This window comes from Pleurodeles waltl, chromosome 10, assembly GCF_031143425.1.
Source record: "Pleurodeles waltl isolate 20211129_DDA chromosome 10, aPleWal1.hap1.20221129, whole genome shotgun sequence".
Lineage (NCBI taxonomy): Eukaryota > Metazoa > Chordata > Amphibia > Caudata > Salamandridae > Pleurodeles > Pleurodeles waltl.
Window position 1 is genome coordinate 475,846,542 of NC_090449.1, and position 15,574 is coordinate 475,862,115.

Below are 15,574 nucleotides of genomic sequence, written 5' to 3' on the forward strand. Positions count from 1 at the left end.
GAAGAAATTCCAAACCTCCCCCTATCAGGGAAAACAGTACAGATTGTAGGAGTTGCAAATCAATATTTGACAAACCCAATTACAGAACCAGTTCAGGTTAAGATTGGAAACTTTAAAGGATTAAAAAAATTCATAGTTTGTGATTCAAGTCAAGTAGCTTGACTAGTAAGAGACTTGCTATGCAAAACAAGATGTTCAATTACTTGCTCAAATGATGGAACTGCCATTCAAACAAACAGTGATGATGAAGAGGAGTTGTCCGCAGAAAGAGATTGTGACTAAGTGAATGAGGAGTTTGATCAGTTTCTTTCCAGTCTTTATAGTGCGTGATCTTCCTTCTGATGGACAGCGAACTGTTAAAATGAAAGTATGGGATTTTACAGGAAAGGACATTGGTCTAAACAAAGGAGTTGAGCCAGTTAAGGTCCCAGTCAAGCCAAATGCAGTTTTCCCCAAGATTCCTCAATACCACATGAGGCAAGAGACGATTGAAGGGATTGCACCTATAACTGCAGAATTTGTTAACCAAGGTGTTATGAAAGAAGTGCTGAGCAGCCCTTGTAATTCACTGATAATGGGATTGCGAAAGCCATGTGGGAAATTTCGAATTGTTCAAGATTTGAGGAAGGTGAATGACACAATGAATACATTTTGTCCCGTGGTGCCAAATACAGTAGTGATTTTGTTTCAGATCCCATGCGATGCTGAATGGTTCACCATAATAGTGAACAAGCATTCTTTTCTGTACGTCTTCATGAGGATATCCGATTCTTTTTCTGTTTTAAATTTTTGGATCAAGTCTATTGTTGGTGTAGAATTCCACAAGAGTTTTCAGAGTCACTGTCCATTTTCAACCAGATCCTGCAAAAGGACCTGGAGTCATTGGAAATGCCTTTCCAACCATCATTGGCGCAATACATTGATGATCTGTTAGTTGCGGCAAAGACAAAAGAGGTGTGCAGGTATTATACTATTGCCTTACTGAATCACTTAGGGAAGAATGGGCATAAAGTGTTCGCAGCAAAATTACAGTACTGTCAGAAAGAAGTGAAATATTTGGGACACCTAATTGAAAAAGGAATTAGGAAAATTTCAAGAGAAAGGGTCAAAGACAAATTGTAGATGAACCCCCAGCTACACAGAGAGATGTCAGGTTGTTTTTGGGAATGGTGAGCTATTGTCGTACGTGGATTCCCAATTTTTCAGCCATTGCAGAAGCTGACTCATAAACAAGTACTGATTCCTTAGTGTTAGACCAAGCCTGTATGAAAGCCTTTACTGATTTGAGAGAGTCTGTGCAAAGCCCCGGCTTTGGGAATGCCTGACTACACAAAACCCTTCATGTTGTTTTGTCATGAGCGTGATGCACGTTCTTTCTCTGTTTTGACCCAAGTCCATGGTGGTGTAAACCTCCCAGCAGCATATGTTTCAGCTACGTTGGACCCAGTTGCAGCAGCTTTACCTGGCTGTCTAAGCACAGTTAATGCGGTTGGACTGAGCCTCACTCAGAGTGACAGCATTGTGATGGGACATCCTATAACTGTTATGGTCCCTCACTCCCTTGAAGTTTTACTCACCAGAACTAAGACCCAACATTTGTCAAATGCTAGGTTGACCTGGTATGAGACTTCCTGAACGGCCGGCTATCGTATCATTGAACAGGTGTACAGTGCTTAACCCAGTAACTTTGCTTCCAAAAGAAAACACTGAGGTTGACAAATTGAAAGCAGTTAAACATGACTGTCTGGAGGTTACTGATTTTTGCACGAAACTGAGACCTGATATCTGAGATGCTGTGGAGCTGCAGCCAAGCCATAGCAAACACTTTGGGTTTTGACAGCGGGACCTGTAAAGCACGTCCCACTGTCAAAATCCAAATGTTTCATCTCTCTCCCCTGCACGCGTTCAGGGAACATAGATGAAATGCTTCAGCAAGCAGAGAGCTGCTGTAAAAGCAGCTCCGTGCTTGCTGAAGCAATGGCACTGCAGGGGAAGCCGTAAGGTTTCTCCTGCAGTACCAGGTAGCCCATAAAGTGTGTGTTATTTAAATTTTTTTTTTTAAAAACTAAAACTTGCGCCCTAAGGTAGATATAACTTGCGCCTTCACATGCACAGCTAATTACTCTACATGTTATATCATTGATGACATATTCTATGCCATCCTGCGTATTCTCACTGCAACATTTGCAATAAAACTATTGATGAGACAACTGTGCATGGCGAGGACGTGAGTTACAGCTACCTTAGGGTGTGAGTTTTAGTTACTTAAAATAACTCTAACTATAACTGCTGAATTTCTATGGTTTTGTATGAGTAAATTCAGTAAAAACCTAGTTGCTATACAAAAAGCGTTTTTTTACTTGCCTATATCTTTGGCGCCCCTTGACAAATCTTCACGAAACTTTCCCCCCAAAAATTCCAGTCCATTCAGCTGCTGCCTGGAACGTTTTGGGGGTGATCTCTCCAGCAGACAAAGAAAAAGGGGGGTCCCAAAACACGTTTTCCCCATTCATTTTTCTATAGGGTTTTTGATCAGCAAGAGCACAAAAACTACATGACGAAATTACACCAAATTTGGCACGAAGGTAGGGCCTGGTCCAGAAAGAGTGCTTTGTTGTTTTGGTGTAATTCTGTTCATTAGTTTTTGAGAAATTATGGGGGAAATAATTGTATATCTAGGGATACGAAGGATTCATGACCCCTAACAATTTTGTGCTGAGATTTGATTGTCTGATAACACTTAAACAACAGAAGCTGTTGAAGTGCTGTCAGCCATCTTAGTACTCGGCTTCAGCAAGTCCCCAAAAAAAGTGAAAAAAAACAAAAGGGGCCAGGGTAGGAAGACCCTGACCCCTTTGCTCCGGTAGTGGGTTCCCAAAGGGCTAAAAAGCATTTTTTTTATTTTTTACGAGCAAAGAGGTGGTGGATCTGCAACTCCATTTGTATAATATATTTTTTTTAAATGGTCTCCTGTGCTTCGTTAGCCTAATGACTCAGGGTGGGCTAGGTCTCAGGGGCTTTTTTAAAATCAGGGCAGCCACTGGGCCCCTTCCCGATGCCCTGGGACTGCCACCTCCCCGGGGCTTATTGTTCAGCAAGCAGGGGGCCCGTGCCCTCCTAGCTGCCCTGGGGACCGCCACCTCCCCTGGGCTCTTGTGGTAGGGCGGGGGGGGGCTCCTGGCCTCCTCCTGCTGCCCAGGGACCACCACCTCCCTGGGGAGATCTTGTAATTAATGCAGGGAGCCTTGTGGCCCCCACTGTCCCGGGAACCACCACCCCCCTGGGGCAAATGTTTACAAAAACAAAGGGGGTCACTATGGGACCCCTGTGCCATGGGGATCATCACCCCGGGGCTCGGTTCTTGTTAGAGGGGGGCAATGCCGCCAGACTCGTGGAACCTGTGATGGCCCTGGGAACCGCCACCCACCAGGTCCAGCTCCTACTATGTCCTGGGGGTGCCCACCCCCCGGGACATAGCTATTTGCTGTGGCTTGGCTGCAGCACTGCAGCTGCATCCAAGCCACAGCAAACAGTTCTGGTTTTGACAACAGGACCTTAAAACCAGATCCCACTGTCAAAATCCAAAGTTTCATCTCTGTCCCCTGCATGCGTGCAGGGAACACAGATTAAATGCTTCCGCAAGCAAGGAGCTGCTGTCAAAGCAGCTCATGCTTCCTGAAGCAATGGCACTGCGAGGGAAGCCTTAATGCTTCCGTCGCAGTGCCAGGTAGCCTGTAAGGGCTTTGTATTAAAAAAAATATAAATCAAATTTTTAAAAAGTATGGACCGTGGTGGGAGCCCTTGAGGGCTCCATTTCAATCCCACATAGCTCGTAAAGGGCTTTTTAATAAAAATGTAAATGTAAACAAAATAAATAAATTAATAAATAAAAAAGTAGGGACCACAGGGGAGCCCTTGACGGCTCTCTTGCGGTCCCACATAGCCCACAAAGGGCTAAAAGGAAAACCCACATAGCTCTGGGGGTTTGAGTCCAGTGGGACTCAATTCCTTTTTTTATTTTATTTTTTATAAAAAAGTATACTTTTTAAAAAATATATATATATTTTTTTTAAATTCAACAAAAATATCTCATTCTAAGTTTATAAGATATGAAAGCCTAAAAGAACTCTCTCTTCCTCTCTCACTTTCTTTCTTTCTCTCTTTCTGTCTCTCTTTCAATCAATTTCTCCCACTCACACACTCACTTAGACACTTACACACCCACTCACAGATCCACTCAGACTCTCATGCACCCACTCACAGACCCACTCAGACACTCACACACCCACTCACAGACCCACTGACACCCTCATGCACCCACTCACAGACCCGCACACACACTCATGCACCCACTAAAACACTGTCGTATGCACTCTCATACCCAGACAGAGAATCTGACAGAAACTCTCACCCCAAGATACACCCTCTCACACCTATTCTCATGCCCAGAGAAGCCACGGCTAACTCCCGCTGCGCACTGTGAAAGGGTTGTGCACAGCGTGGGTTTGGGTAGTTAGGAGATGTTAGCCGCAGGGTCTGGCTGTAGGCCAGGTCTTGCAGGCAACCTCCTCTGCCCAGGGGTGAAGGACGTTCATGGTTCAGTGCTTATAGTTGGTTGGCTTCAGGGACAAAGGCTGTGCACCGTGGTGGTAGGATTAACGTATAGTAATTAAAAATACTATACGTTAAAAAAACCATAGAAATTCACTAAAAAAACAAAGGTTACAGGGACATTATAGTTAGGAAGTAGAATAAATAAAAAAAAGAAATTCATTTAAAAAAACAAAGGTTACACAGAGGTTATAGTTAGGCTCACATTTTAAATGTACAAACCCACAGAAATTCACCAGTTATAGTTAGAGTTACCTCAAGTAACTATAACTCGTGCCTTAAGGTAACTATAACTCACTGTTGTGTGGGCCCCCCGAGCCAGAGGGACAGCCACCTTCCCGGAACAATCAATGAAGAATGTGGGGGGGGCACCACACAGGCCCACCCATGACCCAGGGACACCACCTCCCAGTGTCATGACTTGAGCGCTTCCTACCGCTATTATGAGCCAGTCTCTGGGCACCACTTGGTTTCTTGCTTATCCTGGATTGACCAAGGTAGGGGCAACCCTTTCCAGTAGCCACAGTTCTGCTGATAATATAACACCAAGCAGGACATAACTTCTAGAAGGAGGCCCAGAGGAAAAACCCAATGTTGGAAAAACCTCAGAATCAAGGACTCCTAAAAAAGAAGAACAAAGGCACAAAAAAGAACTGGAACAAGCAGCAGGTGGAAAAAGAACGGGAGAAGTCCAAAATCACAGGATACGGGAGTGAGGAGCACAACGATGAAGGAAGTGTTTTCAACGCAAGGAACAGAAAACCAACTGTGCTTATATACTGAAAAACAGGAAGGGACCTGCAGGAAATATTGAAGACACCATCTTGGATTGGGAAAGACCACATTCAGGTGAATGGAAAAATAGCCATAGTATAGAAAGGTAGTGAGCAAAGCATGCAGGAAAAGGAACACAGACTCCTGGGAAGAAGAAACATGGCTAAGGCAAGGAAAAGAAAAAAGGAAGAAAAAAGAAGAAAAAGAGGAAAACAGCAAGAACAGTAAGAGGGCAAAGAGCGGGGGCAGCGTAAAACAGTGCCCCAAATGAAAGTTTAGCCAAAAAGTGGACCGCAGCAGAAACGGCTGTACGAGACGCGGACCGCCGATCTGACCGCGGCCTGTAAGCGAGTCGCCGCCGGTCTTTGCAGCGTCACAGTAGGTCCTCTTCCCGAAGCCCCTGTTTTGTCTGGAAAATGTTGAAAAAATGAGCAGACCAAACGAGGAGCATGGACTGAAGAGGCATCTTCCCATGAACAATCACTGATAGGATATCCTTTCCAGCGAATCAAGAACTGCAGATGATTCTGAAAAATGCAAGAATCACACAGCTCTTGTACTTCATACTCGGGGTGACCATCAACTAGAAGAGGAAGAGGGCAATGGGCATTCCTTTTGCAAGGATCAGGAATGAAAGGCTTGAGCTGGGAAACATGAAAAACAGGATGAACTTTCCAAGACACTGGTAAGCGAAGTCGGACAGAGACTGGATTGATGACATGCAGAACCCTAAAAGAACCATAGAAACAGGGTTTGAACTTATTTTGGGAGAGGCGAAAAGGCAAAAACCTAGAAGAGGGGCAGACCTTGTTTCTAGGCTGGTAGGATGGTGCAAGACTACGCCGAGTATCAGCTGCCTTCTTCATGTAACGTTTTGTTACCAAGAGATTGGTATGCAGCAGGTCTTGAGCCTGACAGACATTTCGGACAAATGAGGTAACTGCTGGAACAGGGGTGTCTTTAAGAGTGATGGTAGGAAAAGCAGTAGGATGAAAATCATAAGTACAACTAAAGGGAGTGGACTTTATTGCAGTATGGACTGCATTGTTATAGGAAAACTCGTGCTAATGGTAGATATGATGACCAATTACTTTGAGTTGCATTACAGAAACAACGTAGAAATTGTTGTAGTCCTTGATTTAAATGTTCTGTTTGATCATTGGTCTGGGGATGGAAACCGGATGACAGAGCTACCTCTATAAGTAAAAACCTACAAAAAGTTCTTTAAAACAAGACACATACTGAGTTCCTCGATCAGAAATGATTACTTGCAGGAGGCCATGTAATCAGAAAATATCTTGTAGAAAGACTTGACTCATTTCCTTTCGGTGGGTAACTTCTTTAGGGATGAAAAATTAGCCATCTTAGTGAAAGAGTCTACTGTAACCATTATAACCTGATATCCTGTAAATGATGGTAATAAACATATAAAATCTGTGGTCACCGTTTGCCATGGAGCGGAAGGCACAGGCAGGGCATCAATAAACCTGCTGGCTTAGTTCGAGGTGTCTTACTCTAAGCACATATCGGGCAAGATCTTACATATGTTTCCACATCAGATTTTAATGTGGCACACTAAAAGGAGAGATGGAGCAGTTCCTGTGTGTTCTGTATTCCACAATGTCCAGCAATAGGAGAGTCATGACACATTTGCAGGGCTTCCGTTTGCAAAAATAAGGTGTTCTTATGATAGTAATACTCCTGGTATTTCTGCAAATGGGAACTTAAGGTGTTCCATTCTTCCATAGGTACCTTCTGATACTCGGTCTTCACTCAGTCAAGAAAGGATTGAACGACCCCCACCACTCGACATGGTTCTATTATGTATGGAAAGGTGGTAATTGTGCTTTCCGGATATCGGGAGGATAAAGCATCAGCCACAATATTTTGGGATCCAGTTATACAGGTTACCACAAAGTCATGTTGGATAAACAAGAAAGCCCATCTGGCTTGCTGACTATTCCTGCATTGAAAACTGTGGAGACATTGTAGATTGCGATAATCTGTCCTGACCTCAAACTTCAAAGATTTCCTATGAACCCATTAGAAATTTCCTCCACTCTTTGCAGGCAGTTTTCAGTGCTAATAATTCTTTTTTCAACATGGAATAGTTTTGTTCTGCATCTGATAACACTTGGGACAGATAAAAGTCAGGGCGTTCTAGGTCTTCATCTTGTTTTTGCAATAACATGGCACCAATGGCTCTATCTGATGCATCAGTGACCACTATAAATTTCTTCGTAGTGTCAGGATGACGTAGTATTGGAGCTTGTGTAAAGGCGCGTTTTAGATTCTGAAAAGCTTTTTCAGCTTCTTCTGTCCAAGTAAAACATTTCTGATGGTCTGGGTTATCTGACCTTGTTGTAGTGCAAAGTCCTTTATAAATTGTCTATAGAAATTGGATAACCTTAGAAAGCACTGTGTCTCCTTGACAGAGTGGGAGATGGCCAATCTAGTATGGCTTGTACTTTTTCTGGATCCATAGAAATGCCAACTTGATTGATACGGAAACCAAGGTAATGTACCTCTTGGTCTTGTTGAACTTACACTTTTCAGGCTTACAATATAGATTGTTTTGTTGGAGTCTTTCCAGAACCTGACGCACATGTTTAGAATGATGTTCGGGACAATGAGAATATATCAGAATGTCATCCAGATAGATTACAACACTTGGATTCAAACGATCTGAGAAAATTGAATCTATAAATCTTTGGAATATGGATGGTGCATTAGTCAGACCAAAAGGCATGGCGCAATATTCAAAATGACCTAACGGGGTATGAAAAGCAGACTTCCATTCATCTCCTTTCTTGATTCGTAACAGATGAAAGGCACCCCGTAAATCTAAATTGGTAAAAATCGTGGCCCCTTGGACTGCTTCCAAAACATCCTTAATGAGAGGTATGGGATACCTATCCTTGATGGTAATCTTATTTACCCCTCGAAAGTGAACACCTACCTCCCAAGGAGGTAGGGACAGAGATCTTTGGTCTTTTTTGGTACAAAGAAAAGAGGAGCCTCAGCAGGTGATGTAGAGGGAACAATCAAGCCTCTTTGCATGTTTTAATCTATGTATTCCTTAAGAACCTTCCTTTCTTGCTCTGATAAGGAATACATTCTTCCAAATGGAACCACCTCCCCACGTATCTCAGGAATAGTGCAGTCATACTCCCGATAAGGAGGCAAAATGGGTCTTTGAGGTTTCTGGAACACGTTGCAGTAATCCTGGTAACATCTTAGTACTCCTTGAATCGGATTAATAGTATTGCTTGCATCAGAGGAAGAAAAAATGAACCCTCTTTGAGACCAATAGGAATCTGTCAGATAGCTATATTCTTGACAAAAGTGAGATGAAAGTGATGTGGTCCTTGTTTCCCAATTGATTATGACGTGTTAGCCAAGGAATACCCAGAATCATTGTATGGTTAGGGAAAGATATAAAGTCAAAAGCAACATATTCCTTATGATTTCCGAATTGCAGGCAAAGAGTTGGAGTGGTATCCACCACTGGTCTGGAAGTTAAGGGAGAGCCATCAACTGTTTGAACATGTTCGGGAACCTCACACATCTAGGAACATTCCACTGGCTCCACAATCCAATAGTGCGAATATTTGTTCTTCCTGATTAGGACACTATAGAAGTACTGAGAATATAAAGAGAGCTGTGGTACTTTCTCTGGAGGAGCAGATAGAAGGTATCTCAATACCTCAGGCCCCCTTCCTTCTCACAGGGGCTGGGAGTTGGTGTTTGCCGTAGGTCTGATGGGACGGACAGGACACATTCAAATTCAATGCCCGCACTGCCACAATAAAGACACAAGCCTTTGCGTCGTCTATTTTCTCGCTCTGCTTCAGATAACAGTCCACAAACAACATCTATTTGCATTCTTTATCTGTGGAAACAGTTTTTTCTGATTGATCTTCTTCAGGACGATGCAGAGGGGCGCATAGACACAGGCTGGGACAGAAACCTGGACCTTCGTTTCTCCAGTCTACGGTCTCGTAAACGGTACTCAATATTAAGTGCCAGATCTATCAGTTCCTTCAATGACGAAGCGTGGATGGAATGCACCAGTTCAACTTTTATTTTGTCACATAACCCTTGACAAAAGAGTGTCACAAAAGCACGTTCAACCGATGTGGTTTCAGCTGCTAGTTGTTTGAAATGAGTTATATAAGTCAGGACATCCTGATTCCCTTGTTGTATTTCGTATAACGCCTCTTCAGCAGCAGCTTCCAGTCCAGGTCGTTCGAACATTTGTTTAAAGGCTTGAAGAAAATCTGAATAGTTAGATAATAAGGAATCGCTACCAAGGGGGTTGCCCAGGTTAGAATTGGACCATACAGGGAGCTTATCAAATAACCAACCTTGGTCTTGTCCTGGGTAAACTGAGAGGGTTGAAAAGCAAAATATACTGTTAAGGAATCCAGAAAATCTTTTAACTTGTTTGGGTCTCCAGAATAATGTGGTGTTGAGTCAGAGATAGTTGGTACATCAATGGATCGAGTCACCAGGGCCTGTCTTAAAGCAGTGTTTTCGGTACGTACTTGTAATTCTTGTGCCTGTTGCTATACCTTTAACTGTTATGGTCCCTCACTCCCTTGAAGTTTTACTCACCAGAACTAAGACCCAACATTTGTCAAATGCTAGTTTGACCTGGTATGAGACTTCCTGAAGGGCCGGCTATCGTATCATTGAACAGGTGTGCAGTGCTTAACCCAGGAACTTTGCTTCCAAAAGAAAACACTGAGGTTGACAAATTGAAAGCAGTTAAACATGACTGTCTGGAGGTTACTGATTTTTGCATGAAACCAAGACCTGATATCTGAGATGCTCTGGAGCTGCAGCCAAGCCATAGCAAACACTTTGGGTTTTGACAGCGGGACCTGTAAAGCACGTCCCACTGTCAAAATCCAAAGCTTTCATCTCTCTCCCCTGCACGCGTGCAGGGAACATAGATGAAATGCTTCAGCAAGCAGAGAGCTGCTGTCAAAGCAGCTCCGTGCTTGCTGAAGCAATGGCACTGCAGGGGAAGCCGTAAGGTTTCTCCTGCAGTACCAGGTAGCCCATAAAGTGTGTGTTATTTAAAAAAAATGTAAAAAAAACAAAAACTTGCGCCCTAAGGTAGATATAACTTGCGCCTTCACATGCACAGCTAATTACTCTACATGTTATATCATTGATGACATATTCTATGCCATCCTGCGTATTCTCACTGCAACATTTGCAATAAAACTATTGATGAGACAACTGTGCATGGCGAGGACGTGAGTTACAGCTACCTTAGGGTGTGAGTTTTAGTTACTTAAAATAACTATAACGATAACTGCTGAATTTCTATGGTTTTGTATGAGTAAATTCAGTAAAAACCTAGTTGCTATACAAAAAGCGTTTTTTTACTTGCCTATATCTTTGGCGCCCCTTGACAAATCTTCACGAAACTTCCCCAAAAAAATTCCAGTCCATTCAGCTGCTGCCTGGAACGTTTTGGGGGTGATCTCTCCAGCAGACAAAGAAAAAAGGGGGGTCACAAAACACGTTTTCCCCATTCATTTTTCTATAGGGTTTTTGAACAGCAAGAGCACAAAAACTACATGACGAAATTACACCAAATTTGGCACGAAGGTAGGGCCTGGTCCAGAAAGGGTGCTTTGTTGTTTTGGTGTAATTCTGTTCATTAGTTTTCGAGAAATTATGGGGGAAAAAATTGTATATCTAGAGATGCAAAGGATTCATGACCCCTAACAATTTTGGGCTGAGATTTGATTGTCTGATAATACCTAAACAACAGAAGCTGTTGAAGTGCTGTCAGCCATCTTAGTACTCGGCTTCAGCAAGTCCCCCAAAAAAGTGAAAAAAAACAAAAGGGGCCAGGGTAGGAAGACCCTGACCCCTTTGCTCCGGTAGTGGGTTCCCAAAGGGTTAAAAAGCATTTTTTAAATTTTTTACGAGCAAAGACGTAGTGGATCTGCAACTCCATTTGTAAAATATATTTTTTTTAAATGGTCTCCTGTGCTTCGTTAGCCTAATGACTCAGGGTGGGCTAGGTCTCGGGGGCTTTTTTATAATCAGGGCAGCCACTGGGCCCCTTCCCGATGCCCTGGGACTGCCACCTCCCCGGGGCTTATTGTTCAGCAAGCAGGGGGCCTGTGCCCTCCTAGCTGCCCTGGGGACCGCCACCTCCCCTGGGCTCTTGTGGTATGCCAGGGAGGGGGCTCCTGGCCTCCTCCTGCTGCCCCAGGGACCACCACCTCCCTGGGGAGATCTTGTAATTACAAGCCTTGTCCCCACTGTCCCGGGAACCACCACCCCCCTGGGGCAAATGTTTACAAAAACAAAGGGGGTCACTATGGGACCCCTGTGCCATGGGGATCATCACCCCGGGGCTCGGTTCTTGTTAGAGGGGGGCCATGCCGCCAGACTCGTGGAGCCTGTGATGGCCCTGGGAACCGCCACCCACCAGGTCCAGCTCCTACTATGTCCTGGGGGTGCCCACCCCCCGGGACATAGCTGTTTGCTGTGGCTTGGCTGCAGCACTGCAGCTGCATCCAAGCCACAGCAAACAGTTCTGGTTTTGACAACAGGACCTTAAAAGCAGATCCCACTGTCAAAATCCAAAGTTTCATCTCTGTCCCCTGCATGCGTGCAGGGAACACAGATTAAATGCTTCCGCAAGCAAGGAGCTGCTGTCAAAGCAGCTCATGCTTCCTGAAGCAATGGCACTGCGAGGGAAGCCTTAATGCTTCCGTCGCAGTGCCAGGTAGCCTGTAAGGGCTTTGTATTAAAAAAATATAAATACAATTTTTTAAAAGTATGGACTGTGGTGGGAGCCCTTGAGGGCTCCATTTCAATCCCACATAGCTCGTAAAGGGCTTTGTAATAAAAATGTAAATGTAAACAAAATAAATTAATTAATAAATAAAAAAGTAGGGACCACAGGGGAGCCCTTGACGGCTCTCTTGCGGTCCCACATAGCCCACAAAGGGCTAAAAGGAAAACCCACATAGCTCTGGGGGTTTGAGTCCAGTGGGACTCAATTCCTTTTTTTATTTTATTTTTTATAAAAAAGTATACTTTTTTAAAAATAAAAAAATTTTTTTTTTGTTAAATTCAACAAAAATATCTCATTCTAAGTTTATAAGATATTAAAGACTAAAAAAACTCTCTCTCACTTTCTTTCTTTCTCTCTTTCTGTCTCTCTTTCAATCAATTTCTCCCACTCACACACTCACTTAGACACTTACACACCCACTCACAGATCCACTCAGACTCTCATGCACCCACTCACAGACCCACTCAGACACTCACACACCCACTCACAGACCCACTGACACCCTCATGCACCCACTCACAGACCCGCACACACACTCATGCACCCACTAAAACACTGGCGTATGCACTCTCATACCCAGACAGAGAATCTGACAGAAACTCTCACCCCCAGATACACCCTCTCACACCTATTCTCACGTCCAGAGAAGCCACGGCTAACTCCCGCTGCGCACTGTGAAAGGGTTGTGCCCAGCGTGGGTTTGGGTAGTTAGGAGATGTTGGCCGCAGGGTCTGGCTGTAGGCCAGGTCTGGCAGGCAACCTCCTCTGCCCAGGGGTGAAGGACGTTCATGGTTCGGTGATTATAGTTGGTTGGCTTCAGGGACAAAGGCTGTGCACTGTGGTGGTTGGATTAACGTATAGTAATTAAAAATACTATACGTTAAAAAAAACATAGAAATTCACAAAAAAAACAAAGGTTACAGGTACATTATAGTTAGGAAGTAGAATTTAAAAAAAAATGAAATTCATTTAAAAAAACAAAGGTTACACAGAGGTTATAGTTAGGCTCACATTTTAAATGTACAAACCCACAGAAATTCATCAGTTATAGTTAGAGTTACCTCAAGTAACTATAACTCGTGCCTTAAGGTAACTATAACTCACTGTTGTGTGGGCCCCCCGAGCCAGAGGGACAGCCACCTTCCCGGAACAATCAATGAAGAATGTGGTGGGGCACCACACAGGCCCACCCATGACCCAGGGACACCACATCCCAGTGTCATGACTTTAGTGCTTCCTACCGCTATTATCAGCCAGTCTCTGGGCACCACTTGGTTTCTTGCTTATCCTGGATTGACCAAGGTAGGGGCAACCCTTTCCAGTAGCCACAGTTCTGCTGATAATATAGCACCAAGCAGTACATAACTTCCAGAAGGAGGCCCAGAGGAAAAACCCAATGTTGGAAAAACCTCAGAATCAAGGACTCCTAAAAAAGAAGAACAAAGGCACAAAAAAGAACTGGAACAATCAGCAGGTGGAAAAAGAACAGGAGAAGTCCAAAATCACAGGATACGGGAGCGAGGAGCACAACGACGAAGGAAGTGTTTTCAACGCAAGGAACAGAAAACCAACTGTGCTTATATACTGAAAAACAGGAAGGGACCTGCAGGAAATATTGAAGACACCATCTTGGATTGGGAAAGACCACATTCAGGTGAATGGAAAAATAGCCATAGTATAGAAAGGTAGTGAAAGGTTAGAATTGGACCATACAGGGAGCTTATCAAATAACCAACCTTGGTCTTGTCCTGGGTAAACTGAGAGGGTCGAAAAGCAAAATATACTGTTAAGGAATCCAGAAAATCTTTTAACTTGTTTGGGTCTCCAGAATAATGTGGTGTTGAGTCAGAGATAGTTGGTACATCAATGGATCGAGTCACCAGGGCCTGTCTTAAAGCAGTGTTTTCGGTACGTACTTGTAATTCTTGTGCCTGTTGCTATACCTTTAACTGTTATGGTCCCTCACTCCCTTGAAGTTTTACTCACCAGAACTGTTGCTATACGGTATGAAGCATCGACTGTGCAGTTTCCACAACATCTTCTGGTGGACCTTCCATGGCTCCAGAGCAACGTATTCATTTTGGGTGTTGCAATCTGTCATGGCTTGAGTGCTTCTTACAGCTATTATCAACCAGTCTCTGGGCACCATTTGGATTCTTGCTTGTTCTAGATTGACCAAGGTAGGGGCGACCCTTTCCAGTAGCCACGGTTCTGCTGATAATATAACACCAAGCAGGCCGTAACTTCCAGAAGGAGTCCCAGAGGAAAAAACCCAAACGTGGGAAAAACCTCAGACACCCACCTGCCCCGGGGACTGCCACCTTCCTGGGGCAATCAATGAAAAATGTGAGGGGCCAACCAGGCCCTAGCGACCGCCACCTTGATTCAGCAATTTATGAAAAATGCAAGGGGTAGCGCATGGGCCCCGGCACCCCAGGGACCACCACTTCCCTGGGGCAGTCAAGGAACAAAGCAGGGGGGCTGCGCAGGCCCCCGCAACCCAGGGCCCACCACCTCCCCAGGGAAAACTACAATTAAATAATAGGGGGTCCTGTGGACCCCCGTGGGGACCGCCACCACCCCAGGCCCACAAATACTTTAAAGCAGGGGTCCGTCATGGACCCTCGGCCCAGGGGTCCACCATGGGGGCAAATCAAAATATGGAGGGGGGCCACGCTGTCCCCATCTTAGAGCCATGGATGGCTCTGGGGACCGCCACCCCCAGGGCCAGCTCCTGCTACCACCTGAGGTGCCCACCCTTGGGAGGTAGCTGTTTGCTTTTGGTTGGCATGAGCTGACAGCTCCCACTAAGAAAAAGCAAACACTAATTCCGCTCTCAGCAAGCGGAAGCTGTCAAACAGCTCCTGCTTCCTAAAAGTAGAGTTTTCATCTCTTTCATCTTCTTCATCACATGTATGGAGGGAAAGAGATGAAAACATTGCTTCCGCAAGAAGAAGCCGCTTGTAAAGCAGCTAGCTGCTTGCAGGAGCAATGCCAGTTCCAGCAGAAGGCAGGAGCCGGCTGGGACTATGGGGGCCTTGAGGCTCCCCCACAGTCCTGTCACTTTTTCTCTCTTTCTCTCTCTTCCAGAAGAGAGACAGATAGTGTAGGAAAGTAACCTCTTTCTAGCATGGTTACCCCCACGTTTGGCCTGTTTGGGAGTGCGTGTCAGTGTGTTTTTACTGTGTCACTGGGATCCTGCTAGCCAGGACCCCAGTGCTCATAGACAAAAACCTATATGTCAATGTGTTTTGCCTGTCTCACTGGGATCCTGCTAGCCAGGACCCCTGTGCTCAGAGTTTGTGGCCTAATGTGTATGCCTGTCTAGTGCCTAACTGTGTCACTGAGGCTCTGCTA